General features: G+C 44.8%; 1 protein-coding gene across 2 annotated transcripts in view; it reads right to left on the reverse strand.

The window, feature by feature from the left end:
* Positions 1–13,070, reverse strand: part of C4H10orf95 (chromosome 4 C10orf95 homolog) — a 30,881-nt gene extending 17,811 nt beyond the window's left edge. The window contains exon 1 of one of the 2 annotated variants that reach the window (XM_033940397.1): positions 12,987–13,070. The gene's annotated coding sequence lies outside the window, so the exon portion shown is untranslated. Of the gene's footprint in view, positions 1–3,276; positions 3,381–12,986 lie in introns of those variants that run through there. The other variant, XM_033940398.1, reaches the window with a different exon arrangement.
* Between the last annotated feature and the right edge of the window lie 398 nt (positions 13,071–13,468).

Consider the following 13,468-nt stretch of genomic DNA (forward strand, 5'->3'; position numbering starts at 1 on the left):
GCACAAGCATTGGCACCAGCCATTGAGCTCATTTCGGTGCTCAGGCCCAGTATCCTGTTTCCAACATTGGTCAACCCAAGTCACAAGTACCTGGAAAGATCCCAAAGACTAAAACATGTTTTATGCTGCTTCCTAGGAATAAGCAGTGGGTTTCTTTTTTTGCTGCTCCTTTTCATTGGAATAAATGATCCTTACATTTCCGTCTAGAGGGTTCTATTAAAGATGTCAAGATTCTGTTGAAAACCTGGCTTTTCCCTTCTAAGGATTTGTGGCACTGTCTCCTGGCCCTCACCTATTTCTTTGACAGTCGGTCTTTTTTCTTTGATTGAAAGATTGTCCTTTGTATTGTGTTTTTAATTTTGTAAACTGCATAGTTCGGCATATGAGTTTATAGCAGTAGAGGCCCTCCTTTACAAAGCTGTGCTAGTGTGATTAGCATGGCAGTAAGAACCCCAACGCTCATAGGAATTCTGTGAGCGTCAGAGTTCTTACCGCCGTGGCCCGCGCTAAAAACACTAGCGCAGTTTTGTAAAGGAGGGGGCCCATCTTATTCAACATCTTCATAAATGACCTGGAAGAGGGAACAACAAGCAATATTATCAAGTTTGCAGATGACACAAAAGGACAGCGAAGAACCGCAGAAGGATTTGAACCAGCTGGAAAAATGGGCAGAAATCTGGCAGATGAAGTTTAATATAGAAAAATGCAAAGTGATGCACCTGGGCAGGAAAAACAAGGAGCAGAATATAAATTGTTAGGTGTAACTTTGAGCAAGAGCGAACAAGAAAGAGACCTGGGGGTACTGATAGACAGGACCCTGAAGCCGTCGGCTCAATGCGCAGCGGCGGCAATGAAAGCAAACAGGATGTTGGGCATGATAAAGAAGGAGATCACGAGCAGATCGGCGGACATCATAATGCCGCTTTACAGAGTGATGGTCAGACCACACTTGGAATTCTGTATCCAACACTGGTCTCCTTATCTAAAGAAGGATATAACCCGGCTGGAGAGGGTGCAGAGGAGGGCCACGAAACTAGTAAAAGGTATGGAGAATCTGAGCTATAAGGAACGACTCGGAAAACTGGGTTTGTTCACCCTCGAGAAGAGAAGACTGCGAGGGGATATGATAGAGACTTTTAAAATACTAAAAGGATTCGACAAAATAGAGCAAGAAACATCGTTATTCACATTGTCAAATGTGACTCGGACAAGAGGTCATGGACTGAAACTGAGGGGCATCAGGCCCAGGACAAATGTCAGGAAGTTCTGTTTCACGCAGCGAGTGGTGGACGCTTGGAATGCTCTCCCGGAGGAGGTTGTGACGGAGACCACCATTCTGGGATTCAAGGGCAAGTTGGATGCACACCTTCTTGCAAATCACATTGAGGGATACGGGGAAACAGGGTCTCCATCAGGGAACACCTGGATTGGCCTCCGCGTGTATGGGTCGCCGGACTAGATAGACCTAGGGTCTGATCCGGTGAAGGCATTTCTTATGTTCTTATGATGCAGCTGATGATGACTAGAGTCTGACAAGACTCCTTCAATATGCAATTCAAATCATTTGTGTAATTTTTCTTCTTTATTTCCTTGAGATTCATTAATAATTCTTGATTATTGTATAGAACGGTACACTGACAAAAGCGTGCAGGACATTGATGCATCAACAATTGTGTGCCGACACCTGCGCACAGGACAAATGCGAGCTGCCAGTTCTACCGCTTTTATGGCTTGCCGTTAGCATTCTGAGGGGGGTGGAAAACCTCCAGTACACATAACTGGTCGCGCTCCCATTGGGGGGGATTGGGAAGGGGAACACCCCCCCAGTACACTGAAAACTTCCATTCTCTCGCTGTTCGTGAGTTTTCAGTGTAGTGCAGGGGTTTCCCCCACTCTCCAGTGGGAGCAGTTAAGTGTGTTGGGGGGTAAAAGCGGCGGAACTGGTGTCAGTGCGCACAGCTGTCAGCGTGCCAATTTCCTGTGCACTTTTCATGTGCCACCGTATAGAACACTCATACACTCTCTGCCCTACATCATGTAGATATCTGTGATGTAAATTTGAAGGCAGATTTTTAGACTTGTATCAATAACTTGTAAAAGCACCCATATCTGTTGTCATTCCCTCTTTACTCCCCGGTGTCAGGTCAAAAGCGTGCCGGGACAAAGGCGCGCCCAGACAATTGAGCGCAGCGCGGAGGCGCGCACCACAGAAAATTACTGTTTTTAGGGCACCGACGGGAGGGGCGTGGGGGAACCCCCCACTTTACTTAATAGAGATCATGCCGTGTTGTGGGGGCGTTGTGGGGGGTTTGGGGGGTTGTAACCCCCCACATTTTACTGAAAACTTCACTTTTTCCCTGTTTTTAGGGAAAAAGTGAAGTTTACAGTAAAATGTGGGGGGTTACAACCCCCCAAAACCCCCCCAACGCCGGCGCGATCTCTATTAAGTAAACTGGGGGGGTGCTCCCCAACAAAAACCCCCATCGGAGCCCCTAAAAACAGTAATTTTCTTCGGTGCGCGCCTCCATCTTGCGCTCAGTTGTCGGCGCGCGCCTTTGTCTTTCGCGGTGTTGTCTATGAACCTTACTCCCCTACCTCTAAGTCCTTTGTGTTTTCCCACCTGAGTTTTATGTATAAAATCACTTTTGTCCTGTATGCCTGTCATACACACGTTGGGGTGAGCCTGAGCTGTCAAAGCTTACTTTCCTATCGGTGCCTGAGCCAATCAACGCTCAGGCACTGATCAGAAAGTAAGGCGACGACAGCTCAGACCTGTCGGTAAATTCTGGATGCAAATGTGGCACAACGAGGTTATAGAATCACTCAGAGTGGTCATTTCAATATTAATGACCTGGTTATACTACATTTGCATGGCAGTATCAGGGACTGCTAGAAAACTCAGAAAAAAAAACCCCTCCGTAAGCCGTTTTGATAATCCGCTGCTAAAATGTGTGCACGCTAAATCAGCTGGAACCTATTTAGCGAGCACGTTAAAAGCAGACTTTTGTTTTGAGAATCTGGCGCTGAGAGACAAGAGAAAATGAAGGGCTGGAGCAGGAAACAAAGGATAGTTCTCTGTTGACTGTATTAGATGTTTGGATCACTAGATTCACTGGCCCACAGTGCATCCCCAGAAGTTCTTTGCTCTAGGCAATTGCCTAATCATGGAAAGGTAAGAGGTTAGAATCCAGGGAACAAAAAACAGAACCACCCATCCAATAGTACACAGCAGTAGCGTAGCCAGACCCAGTATTTTAGATGGGCCCTTCCACTCACCCCTCCTCCTTTCTCTGAGTTCTTTTTTATATCCATCCATCCAACAGCTCTTTCCTCTCTGCTCTGTGGTGTCCCGGCATCTGCCCTCCTATCACTGAACCCCATCCCTCCCCAGCATTACATGTGTCCCCCCAGTGCCTACAGTGATTTAGTTTTGCTGTGTGTGCTGGCCCCACAGGCTTCTCTCTGCCACATCCCACCCTTGCTGACATCACTTCCTATTTCCTGTCTCATGGGACGCAGCAAAGGGAAGCCTGCATGGCCGGAGCCTGCAGCAAAATTGAATCACTACAGGCAGCGGGAATATGTGTAAGGTATACTGGGGAGGGATGAGGTTTAGCGATAGGAAGGCAGATGCCAGGACGCTGCAGAGAAGAGAGGATGGTGTGGTGCCACCGTTGGGTGGGCCTGCACCTACCCAGGTCCACCCATAGCTAAGCTACTTGTACATAGCAAGTTGTCCCCAGAGGTATTGCTGGTCTTAGCTTATAACAATGGCAGAGGTTTCTATTTATTCTCATTTTCAGCATTAATATAGAACCAAATTTTTTCCAGAGAAGAAAAAATGGTAAAACTAGAGGGCATAATTTGAGGTTACAGGGAGTAAGACTTAGCAGCAATGTTAGGAAATTCTTCTACACGGAGAGGGTGGTAGATGCCTGGAATGCCCTCCTGAGGGAAGTGGTGGAGAGGAAAACTGTGATGGGATTAAAAAAAAAAAAGCGTGGGATAAAAATAGAGGATCTTTAATTAGAAAATGAAGGATGTAAATTAAAGAACTAAGGCCGGTATTGGACAGACCTGCACGGTATGAGTTCCCTATATGGTGATTCAGTATAGGATGGGCTGGGGTGAGCATCTCTTAATGTGAACTCCACTAATATGGAACAGGAGGATGTTACTGACCAGACTTTACAGTAGATGTCCTGCAAACAATAGAATGGTTGGATAGGCTGGAGTGAGCTTGGACGGCAACTTCAGCATTTGAAACCTAGGACAATACAGTCTTTGGCCCAGAAATATCAAATATTTTAATGGTATAACTAATGGGCAGACTGGATGGACTGTTCAGGTCTTTATCTGCCATCATTTACTATGTTACTATGTTACCTGGCAGAAACTCAGAGTAGCGACATTCCAGAGCTTAGATTGTGATGTCATAATGCCTCATTCTACCAGTGCCTAAGAGCCAACCTCAGCAGTGATGTCACAATGGCTTGATTAGATGGCAACTTCTGCATTTGGAACCTAGGACAATACCAGACTTTACAGTCTACGGCCTAGAAATATCAAAGAAGAGACAAGTTAATCTAATCATGTATTTTTAATGGGTATAACTTATGGGCAGACTAGATGGATGTTCAGGTCTTTATTTGCCGTCATTTACTATGTTACTATGTAAAGAGTTGAACCATCGGAATATATTTAATGGCTGAAAATAGCTTGCAAGAAGAGGAGGAACATTTTGCTTTGAAAGGCAGCTGGGGGAAGAATGAGGAGAAGCGTGGAAGCAACCAAAGAGACTTCTTGAGTGCACCATGAAAGAGAAGGGAAAGGAATGACTAGTATACCCATTGGTCTATGCCACAGCTCGTGAGAAGTGGATGGCAGTGATGGAGGGGGAAAGGGAGATATTTTAGCTGAGGCAACAAAGGAAAGAACCTAAGGATTCTGCTGTAATAAGACTGTGGAATAAGACAGTCTAGGCTAGCATGATTAGTTTACTCAGAAATCCGAATCAGAGAGACATCCAGAAGAATATGAGTGATATAAAAATAAATCACTTTTAAACCTTTCTCCTGCCCAGTCTCTCAGGCACTTCATTACCAGTTTTCATCAACATCCCTACGACTTTGGAGGAATCCCTGGTTTATATATCATTAAAGTATACCGTATTTATGCATTAAGCCTCTGGATTCTAAAAAGGGTGCCCAAAAGAATTAGTTTAAAGCCCGATCTGGGCAGGTCCGATGAATTCTCCAAAGCCCAATATGCAGATGGGGACGATTGGAGGAACGTCCCCATCTGCCTGCCCGGATTGCTCTACAATGATCCCTGCGCACGCGCTGGACCTCCGGGCCCGGCACAGATTTTTTTTTCTCCCCCTCCCCCCCTTTTTTAATGGAGCCCATAGAACTGATCATAAAAGTAATTCATTACAAATATTTGTTCCATCCTCTATTCAGGGTTAAAAATGCTTTAGAATAAAAGAGGGAATCTTCACTTTCTCTCTCCTTCCTCCCTGCCGAAAATGAAGCACATGTTAATTAACAGCCGGTGTGATTTTATGTTGGTGCGGATTCTGTTCTCCCAGACAGATGTTGCGCCATCAAGGTCTCCTGAAGTGCCGAGGTCTTTCTGCTTGGGCGCCCCCCCTCCTGCTTCAGCTCTGCCCATGAACAAGTTTCAAGTTTATTAGATTTTAATATACCGACCATCAAGCAAATATCTGGACGGTTTACATTAGATTTAAAAATGAGAAATAGGAGTAAGAACAATTGAAGAAATATTAAAACAGTATGGCAATGCTTAAGGTTTTATGATCTAACCATCCGGTGTCATTCTTTAGTGTCTAACTCAGCCTCGGTCCTTCTACACCAGCATTCTTCAATGCAAGGCTTGAGGGTCAGTGGCTGTGTCCATTCATACTCTGATCTTATTTGAGTCAAGTATAAGATAATGAAGCCATAGTGACATCACTGATGTGGTTGGATCTTAGGCATTGGTGGAATGAGGCATTATGACATCACAATCTCAGCTCTGGAATGTTGCTACTCTTTGGGTTTCTGCCAGGTATTTGGGACCTGGAATAGTCTCTGTTGGAAACAGGATACTGGGCATGATGGACCTTCAGTCTGTCCCAGTATGGCAATGCTTATGGTCTTATGATCTAACCATCCGGTGTCATTCTTTAGTGAACAGCGGGGAATGCGACCCGAGCTACCCCCAGGTCGGTTTGGCGGCCAATAACAACACCCTGAGCGCACTGAGGTGGGCTTAATTATGATTTGGACGCTGAGCTGGCTACATGCTATTCTGCAACAATTGGATCATGCGCAACTCAAAAGGGGGTATGGCCACAGGAAGGTCAGGGGCATTAACTAGGGTGACCAGGTTACCCGTTCCAGAAGGGAGACTTTTTGTCCAGTTCTGGATTTCTGCCAACCTCATCCTGGTGCATTATGGAACCTGCAGTACTGATTTCAATTAACAGACCACAAATACTACACTGCTTTGGGGTGTACGGCCAAAAAGTCTCCCTTCTGGAATGGGTAACTTGGTCACCCTAGCATTAACAAAGAGGTGCATGGTGGTACAAAATAGCAAGGATCCACACCCAATTTGCACATCAGGTTTTCAGCCAGATTTCAGCTGGCATATGAGAATGGCACGGGGACAGAATTTGTCCCCGTCCTCATGGTTAACCATGGGAATACATCCCCATGCCATTCTTTAAGGAGAGAGGGAAAAATCAGAGTATGAATGGGCACAAACACTGACCGTCAAGCCTTGCATTGAAGAATGCTGGTGTAGAAGGACCGAGGCTGAGATAGACACTAAAGAATGACACCGGATGGTTAGATCATAAAACCTTAAGCATTGCCATACTGGGACAGACTGAAGGTCCATCATGCCCAGTATCCTGTTTTCAACATAGACCAACCCAGGTCCCAAGTACCTGGCAGAAACTCAAAGAGTAGCAACATTCCAGAGCTGAGATTGTGATGTCATAATGCCTCATTCCACCAATGCCTAAGATCCAACCTCATCAGTAATGTCACTATGGCTTCATTATCTTATACTTGACTCAAATAAGATCAGAGTATGAATGGACACAGCCACTGACCTTCAAGCCTTGCATTGAAGAATGCTGGTGTAGAAGGACCAAGGCTGAGATAGACACTAAAGAATGACACCGGATGGTTAGAACATAAGACCATAAGCATTACCATACTGGGACAGACCGAAGGTCCATCTAGCCCAGTATCCTGTTTCCAGCAGTGGCCAACCCAGGTCCCAAGTACCTGGCAGAAACCCTAAGAGTAGCAACATTCCAGAGCTGAGATTGTGATGTCATAATGCCTCATTTCACCAATGCCTAAGATCCAGCCTCATCAGTGATGTCACAATGGCTTCATTATCCTATACCCTGGCTCAAATAAGAATCAGAGTATGAATGGGCCCAGCCACTGATCCTCAAGCCTTGAAGAATTCTGGTGTAGAAAGACTGAGGTTGAGATAGACACTAAAGGATGACACGGGATGGTTTCCTGGGGTTACCCGTAGGGATGGGGACAAACTCTGTCCCTGTGTCATTCTCACGCCCAAAGATGTGTGTCGAATTTGCCACCCAAAGTTGAGCACCAAATTTAGTGCTCAGTGCTATTCAACAAAGCTGCTCATTCCAAAGCACCTAAATTTATTAACGCTGAACTTTCCCTGGCCCTATGGGCTCCATATTCAGCCAGCGCTGAGCAGCATGCTGTCCGTCTATACCGGGCCATTTCCGGCAACTAGCATTGAATATCGGGGAGGGGGGGAGGCCAGCTTTAACTTAACCAGCTAAGCGGATATTAAGCCCTGGCGGTTAACTCCCCCTTTTACTAAGCTGCGGTACAGGCTTCTACCCTGGCCCAGAGCAGTAGGTGCTCCAATGTTGCACCGACAGTCATAGAATTCCTTTGAGCATCGGAGCAGCGTCAGAGCATTTAGCGTCCTGGGCCACCGTAGAAACCTCTACCATGGCTTAGTAAAAGAGGGCTTAAGTTAGTAGCAGGTAAAAGTAGGACCACTATTTATGTGGTTCGACTTACCCGCTAAACATAGTTGTCCAGCTTTTGAATATCTGCAGCTAGCTGGTTAAGTCATGTGACACAGCCCGCTAGCAGCCAGCTGCCAACCGCAGATATTCAGCGGAGATCACTGGCTATCTCCCACTGAATAGTAGCGGTTTGCAGGCCAAACGCTGTTTAAACGACTAGGAGCCATTCCGGTGAAATAGTGCTGAAGATCAGGGGGGGGGGGGCCATTTATTTATTTATTGTCTGGTTTTGTTTGTAATATTTGTCTGGTTATATCTTGATGTTATTATTTAATGCTTTTGATCCACTAAGAACTGACGGTAGTTGGCGGAATAGAAGCATTTTTAAATGAAATAAAATACATAATCAAACAGTGGAAAAGAACATAGGATTGTCCAAGTCACTTTAGGGCTCCTTTACTAAATCTAGTTATGTTCTAACGGACATTAGAGTATGCTCAATGCCACGTTATCCATAAGTATGAAATAGAACATGTTGCTTTGTATACTAAGGGCTCCTTTTACAAAGGTGCGCTAGCGTTCATAGCGCACGCACCGGATTAGCGCAGGCTATAGCGCGCGCTAGCCGAATAACTACCGCCTGCTCAAGAGGAGGCCATAGCAGCTAGCGCGTGTGGCATTTTAGTGCACGCTGTTCCGTGCGTTAAAGCCCTAACGCACCTTCATAAAAGGAGCCCCAAGTTTTAGTAAAAGAGCCTCTTTAATAATAATATTTCTCCAGAATTCACTTTACTAGGATTTCAGCATATTTAATGGCCAATGATACTTATTTATTGTCAAATATGTTTTATGGAGCTCAGCAAAGAAAAACCAATGACACGGCAGTTCACAGCAAGAAACAAGCTCACAATCTGTGAATTAGAACCCCAACACAACCCCCCCTCCCAACCCCCCAAACCACCCCCCAGTCCTCCTTCAATCTTCAGACCACAATGTGAACCACAGGAGAAAGCATAGACATAGACTCAGACAGGCAATGAACAGAAGAAGATGCAAAAAAAAACATATATCAACAGTTCAGAAAGTGGCTACGAGCCAGGGGGGGGGGGGGGTCATAGTGTTCCAGAAAGGTTCCCAAGTATGCTGAAAACAGCGGCCCTGCAAAGAGGAAAAAACCAGGACATCTCTGCATTCCCACATCAGGAGCGTAATCAAGCGACACCGCCATAGGGAATAATCGGGAGCCTCCACCTCCAGCCATTTGAGTAGAAAGCATTTCAGAGCAACAAGGACCGTCCACTTGAGAAATGCAGCAGCCTCCCTTCTGCGGGAGAAACAATGTAGAGGAGCTCCAAATAAGAAAAGTGGGGTGCATTGTATTGTAATGTCCCAGAGGCGTTCCACAAAAAGAAATAAGGGGTCCCAATAGGACTGATTAGCAGAGCAGGTCCAAAACATATGTCCCAAACCAGCTTCAGGTGCCTGACAACGAGGGCAGGCAGCCGATGCTCGGAACCCAGAGAGGTACATTTCTCTTAGGAGAAATGTACACTCGGAAGACCAAATGATATTTATTTATAATAATAATTACTACAAATGTTTTATGTTTTATTAACATTTGATATACCACTCCAGCTTCTAATAGTTCCAAGTGGTTTACAAAATATATAAAATCACAATATGAAAAGAACTCCTTAAAAGATAGCCCTTAAAGAGAACCATTCATACAAAGCGCCTATTAAAAACAGTATCATGCAATTGTTCCAGGTAAAGTTCGTTATCTGCCGAAGTATGACAAATTAATAAATATACAGTATAGTCCAGGGGTGCCCAATACGTCGATCGTGATCAACCGGTAGATCGGGAAGGCAATACTGGGCTCCGTGATAGACTCGTGTTGCCATCCCGATCTACTGGGCCGATCAGCATTCCTCTCCCCAATGTTCCCCGCCGCCACCACAAGCTTGCCCTGCAGAAGCGTCAGACAGACCACCATTCCGCTCTCCGACGTCAATTTTGACGTCGGAGAGGAAGTTCTGGGCCAGCCAATCGCTGCCTGGCTGGCCTAGAACTTCCTCTTCGATGTCAGAATTGACATCAGGGAGCAGAATGCTGGTCAGCGCGACACTTCTGCAGGGAGAGCTTGGGGCGGTGGGCCTGATCCCGATGGTGGCGGCGGCAGCAAACCTAGTGGCTTGGGGGAGGGCAGAGAGAAGGAAAGAAAGGGGGCAGTCAGGGAGACAGAAAGAAGGGGGGCAGGAAAACAAAGAAAGAAGGGAAACAGAAAGAAAGGGGGCATGGAGAGAGAGAGAAAGAAAGAAAGGGAGGCAGGGAGACAGAAAGAAAGAAGGGGGCAGGGAGAAAGAAAGAAAAAGTTTGGGGAGAGAATGAAGTCTGGAGGAGAGGAAGCATACAGGAGGCTGAAAGAAGGGAAGAAATATTGGATGCACAGTCAGAAGAAGAAAATGCAACCAGAGACTGATGAAATTACCAGACAACAAAGGTAGGAAAAATGATTTTATTTTCAATTTAGTGATCAAAATGTGTCCGTTTTGAGAATTTATATCTGCTGTCTATATTTTGCACTATGGCCCCCTTTTACTAAATTGCAATTGCATTTTTTAGCGCAGAGAGCCTATGAGCATTGAGAGCAGCACGGGGCATTCAGCACAGCTCCCTGCGCTAAAAAACACTATCACGGTTTAGTAAAAAGGGAGGGGGTATATTTGTCTATTTTTGTATGGTTGTTACTGAGGTGACATTGCATAGAGTCATCTGCCTTGACCTCTTTGAAAAAACCCCGGAATATAAATGATAATTAACATTTTCTCTGCCTTTCAGTGCTTTGTGTTGTTGTGTTTTTTTTTTAATTTTATTGTTGGTAGATCATTTTGACTTGGTCATTTTAAAAGTAGCTCACAAGCCCAAAAAGTGTGGGCACCCCTGATATAGTCATTGCAAAGTATTTCTTTGCCAAAAGCTTGAGAAAAGAAATAATGTTTAAGTAGTTTTTGGGGGGGTTGTTTTTTGGGTTTTTTTAAAATTAGGTTCTAATCACAAATAATTGATTCCATAAACTAGGTGCTAGGCAAAAAAAAAAATGCTTTTTGCTCTGGGATTCTCTCATTGTCCTCTATCAGCAGATGATCTAAGCGGTGGAGAAGGAACATATGGTATAATCAATGAATTCAAATAAGTTGGTTCTTGAAGATATAATACTTAATGACCATGTGCTAGTAAATATATATATATATATATATATACACACACATATTGATCTTCTAGTCTACTCAAAACCAGTGCAGTCTTTCTAACACTGGTGTTTCCAATTGCAAGCACTTAGCTTTGCCTTCCTCTTTTCAAAAGACCTACCTTTCCATAGTGCTGAGGCCAGGGGCCCTAGTGTGTCTTCTGAGTCAGGTGCTGCTCTTGTTAATGACTCTGACTCCCGCTCCCTTCCTTCTGCCTTTGCAGAATCTCCAGCGTCAGTCCTCCCAAGTAGAGAATGACACGGGGACAAATAGTTCCCAGTACCCACAAGTTCTTTTCCTGTCCCTGCCCCATTCCTTCAAGCTCTGTCCTCATCTGCACAAACACTTTAAAATCATAAGTAGCAACATTCTAGAGCTCATATTGTGATGTCATAATGCCTCATTCCACCAATGCCTAAGCTCCGTCCTCATCTGCACAAGCCTCCAACACTTTAAAATCATAAGTTTTCAAGGCTTGTGTGTTTAAGGCAGAGCTTAAAGGAATGAGGCAGGGACAGTGACAAAACTCACGAGGACGGAATGGGGAAATTGAGTTCCTGCAGGGACGGTGACAAATCATAAGTAGGAACATTCAAGAGCTCAGATTGTGATGTCATAATGCTCATTCCACCAATGCCTAAGCTCCGTCCTCATCCGCACAAGCCTCAAACACTTTAAAATCATAAGTAGCAACATTCTAGAGCTCAGATTGTGATGTCATAATGCCTCATTCCACCAATGCCTAAGCTCCGTCCTCATCTGCACAAGCCTGGAACACTTTAAAATCATAAGTAGCAACATTCAAGAGCTCAGATTGTGATGTCATAATGCGCATTCCACCATTGCCTAAGCTCCGTCCTCATCCGCACAAGCCTCAAACACTTTAAAATCATAAGTAGCAACATTCTAGAGCTCAGATTGTGATGTCATAATGCCTCATTCCACCAATGCCTAAGCTCCGTCCTCATCTGCACAAGCCTGGAACACTTTAAAATCATAAGTAGCAACATTCAAGAGCTCAGATTGTGATGTCATAATGCTCATTCCACCATTGCCTAAGCTCCGTCCTCATCCGCACAAGCCTCAAACACTTTAAAATCATAAGTATCAACATTCTAGAGCTCATATTGTGATGTCATAATGCCTCATTCCACCAATGCCTAAGCTCCGTCCTCATCTGCACAAGCCTGGAACACTTTAAAATCATAAGTAGCAACATTCTAGAGCTCATATTGTGATGTCATAATGCCTCATTCCACCAATGCCTAAGCTCCGTCCTCATCTGCACAAGCCTGGAACACTTTAAAATCATAAGTTTTCAAGGCTTGTGTGTTTAAGGCAGAGCTTACAGGAATGGGGCAGGGACATTGACAAAACTCATGGGGACGGGATGGGGAATCTGAGTTCCTGCGGGGATGATGACAAATCTATCCCTGTGTCATTCTCTACTCCCCAGGTGAAGAAGAAACCCTATCGGGTTTTTCCTACTGTATTGTCTTTTGCACTGTCCAATGTAATCCAGCTTGTAACCTGTTCTGAGCTACTGGGAAGAAGGGATAGAAATTGAATTAAATAAATAAATAAATACATAGCCTAGCCACTGAGCTGCTGGAAGAACCCTGAAATCAAGAATTTAAACCAAAGTATTTCCCATAAAAGATAAAGGGAGTAGAAATAAATCACCAAGAAGCAATTACCTGTCTCTCCTTACGTTAAAGTCACTTGAGCTTTGCTCTCGGATCGGATTTCAAGCCTCGATGTCCTTTTCACCCCCCCCCCCCCCAGAAGACTGGCTCCCACTGTCTTGATGAAAGCTTTCTTGTACAAAGTTTTTGGGCTTGGGTGGGTTTCCTGGGTTTATTCTGAAGTTCTGCGATGTCACCAGCCTCCATAAAGCAAGTGCAGTGTCACATCCATTTCTTACCAAACCCCAACTCCTCCCCTAATCTGCTCTTATTTACCTGTCACTTGCAAGTACATCCAGGGCGATATGGTAACCAGGCAAAGAGAAACAGATAGGAAACGAAGCACTAGACAAAGGTCATGGAAGAAAGAAGGAAGGGTGTAATTAGCCTTACAACTGATCGGGGCTGATTCAAGTTGATAAGAGGAACTATTGTCTTCGTGCCTGTGATTAAGAGCAAAATGTTTTGTTCTGAACCCGAGAGGGTTTTTGCAT

Source organism: Geotrypetes seraphini, chromosome 4 (assembly GCF_902459505.1).
Source record: "Geotrypetes seraphini chromosome 4, aGeoSer1.1, whole genome shotgun sequence".
In the NCBI taxonomy this organism is placed as follows: domain Eukaryota; kingdom Metazoa; phylum Chordata; class Amphibia; order Gymnophiona; family Dermophiidae; genus Geotrypetes; species Geotrypetes seraphini.